The sequence below is a fragment of the Lissotriton helveticus genome, chromosome 5_1, assembly GCF_964261635.1.
Source record: "Lissotriton helveticus chromosome 5_1, aLisHel1.1, whole genome shotgun sequence".
In the NCBI taxonomy this organism is placed as follows: domain Eukaryota; kingdom Metazoa; phylum Chordata; class Amphibia; order Caudata; family Salamandridae; genus Lissotriton; species Lissotriton helveticus.
The window spans coordinates 1566299497-1566302433 of record NC_136065.1 but is presented as its reverse complement, the minus strand read 5'-3'; the positions used below and the strand labels follow the sequence as shown (position 1 = coordinate 1566302433).

The 2937-nt window shown below is 36.1% G+C and overlaps 1 long non-coding RNA gene across 2 annotated transcripts; it reads right to left on the bottom strand.

Moving 5' to 3' along the window:
* Positions 1-228: 228 nt before the first annotated feature.
* On the bottom strand, positions 229-1647 carry LOC144753703 (uncharacterized). Of its 2 annotated transcripts, XR_013594488.1 has the most exons (5): positions 1516-1647; positions 1020-1088; positions 793-906; positions 444-533; positions 229-334 (listed from the first exon to the last, which is right to left on the bottom strand). It is a non-coding gene; the product is annotated as an uncharacterized LOC144753703 (long non-coding RNA). The 2 variants fall into 2 exon arrangements; XR_013594489.1 differs by lacking the exon at positions 444-533.
* Between the last annotated feature and the right edge of the window lie 1290 nt (positions 1648-2937).

Sequence of the window (2937 nt, the reverse complement as noted above, 5' to 3'; positions counted from 1 at the left end):
GAACAAAGCTATGGACACAGATTTGTCATAAGGGTTTGAGCACAAAAACCTATACAAAAATTACAACATAACAATGTATTTTTTTTTTTAAATAAAGGAAACTAATCATTCATTGTGTCAGCTAACATCAGGATAATACAAATAGACCCAAAACTGAGTTTGTCAAAAAATCATTTTGTACAATTTATTACACATATACTGGTTAAAATACAATTTACTCAACAAGTTCATAAAAACATAGATATTTCATACACAAAATATTTTTAGAAAACAGCAGTCGACGTGGCGTTTCGGTGATATTCCAATGATGTTTCACCTTCTTCAGGACAGTTTTCTAAATAATGGAGAATATTTGTATTATTATAACATCCCTGAGTTTCTGACATTACAAATTATTTCCCTAATCCTCTCATTATCGTCATATGTCTAGAACTTAAACATACCTCACAATATCTCTCTATCTTCGTGGAGTTACAACAATGCTTGATGATCAGATTCTTATCTTGTCTAAGGAGATCCCTCACAGCATAAGTCTAAAGGCAATGAACAGCACTTAATTACAATCATATTGTCCGCCTTATGACTAACTCTTTAAAGTTTTACAAAACATTTTGTGTTATACATACAAATTAGAAAAGATTTAAAATTCTGAGATGTTTGGTTGGAGCCACCGTGTTGGTTTTTATCTTTAATCAACTACAATAGTGAATACAAAATAGGCATAGAATCAATTGGTCTCAATGTCACAAATAAGGGAGGTAACTCAACATTGATTTTTACATTTAAACTTGCCTAGAAAGACAGCTTTATCCAGAAGCCAGTTACGGTCTCCTTGTGAGTCACATTTGGATGTTGCCAAACCCTCGAGGTACCGTCATGGGTAATTTTCATGGAGCTTTTCTAGATCTAAATAAATGTTATATATAGACTTAGGGGAAAGGTTACTTATGTCCTAAGAAGACCTTGCAAATAATGTGTTACTTTGCCCTAATGAGCGGATTAGTTATTTGTCAATTTACCTGGTCTTGTGGAGACTCAGATAAGTCTGTGCAGGAGAAAGTAAATGTATAGTTCTTTCTTTCGAGGACCTGTGAGAAAAAAAGGGAAATATGGTATATTTTCTACCTTTATTATTCGCACATCGAAATGTTGAGGCCTTTTTGTTGATGATTTCTATAATTATCGATGTGAGCGGAAACTGCCTCCTATTAATAGTTTCTATTTTTAATAGCTATGCATCTTGAATATTAATCACTTTCTAGATCGAAGGGTGCCTTGTGATTAGTTTAAAATAAGTGGTACAGAAATACACTGTTACCAAAAATAGGAGTAGTTTCTATATTTGTACGATCTCCTCGGTGTAGGTATCGCACTTCACCATACTCAAGTGCGTAGGATTGAGATAAGGTACCCGGAATGGGCAAAAAAAGAAAGAACAGTATGCCAGGTAGTTCGATATATGACGTCGGAATGTCCCCCTTGCTGATACAGTATCATCCGCGCTCAAATGCTTACCTTGAAAGTGTAGTACGGCCTCCCTGCATCCAACCAGCGTTACGATCCGAATCGAGATCTCAGCTGTTTGGTCGAGTCCTATTACGTCATGGCGCATAGGTCAACGGTTACCGCCTTACTGATTCGTGTCCCTTCTTTTTTAAAAGGATACAAAGCGTCGTTTTGCACTCATCTACTTCTTTTTATGTTGTGTTTAAGATATTATTTTCTTATCTTTAACGCGATGATATTTAAAAATAAAATTATAAGGCAAAGGACACCCCCATCACGTGACACATACCTATAGTTATCGGGTATTTTACTTCCTCTTCATTTTTTACTCACTCACTTAATCTAATCAGGGAGTCTTTTATGGCATGATATTAATTATTAATATCGAATTCTTATTAGGCATGATGTGCACCTTTCGTGAATATTCTCGTTACATGATAGTGGCGGCCATCTTGAAATATCTCACCCTCGGTTATAGCCCTGCATAGTTACATCGTCAAGGGTGGTTATTACAACATTTGTATCTATTGTTTTGACAGAGCTCGTTTGAAGATGATATTTCAAAGTATGTTTAATTAAATTTCAAATATTGCCCACATCAATAGCTCATGGTGCGTATGGATCGGCAAATCTTCTTAGTGATATATGATCACTATGGTTCAACTCACAACTTCCAGTGTAGCATCTACGATCTTTAGATGCCCACTCTATATTAAAGAAAAAATTATTAATGGACAGGGGCAAGGAGTTAGTATATCATGCCCTGATGTAACGACCTCTTCTGATCTTAAATTTATTGGTAGAGGGGAAAATGAATTGTAGCTTGTCTGTCACGTTACATTGTTAAATATCAGTATGGTTTTACTCTCCTGTATCGCTGACCTCTTTATTCCTATTTCAGGAAATTTAATAACTTAATGTATAAGTCTTTCCCAATCTTCCCGACTATTTAGTCCTTTTTTCACTGTTTTTTCCACAAAGGATGTATATATAACAAGATAATCTGGTATTTGAGAAGTAAAATAGTGAAATTAAACCAGAACATCAAAAGCAAAGATTGCTGACCGCTCATTAAATTTGGAGGGATTAGGGGTTAGATGCAAAGATATATTTCCTAGTCTATTATATAGGCTTCGTATTGCCATATAGGAGGTAGGGGGAGAAAAGGAGGGTCTTGAGTTGAAGAAAGGGGGTGGGGGGGAGACAAACATCTGTCTTATTCTGTCTTCTACATTTCTGTTAACCATTCGTCATGTGTAAGTGTTGTGCTCGCCAATGTCCTATGCTACATATTTTGATGCTGGCCCTAGTAATGGACAGTAAACATCGTTCATGGTTTGTACATAAGGGGAGGTTGGCCATATTGTGCAACATGACCAAGTTTTGTGTGAGAGGTAGGGGGGACATCTGGTGCCTTGGTGAGTGTATTTC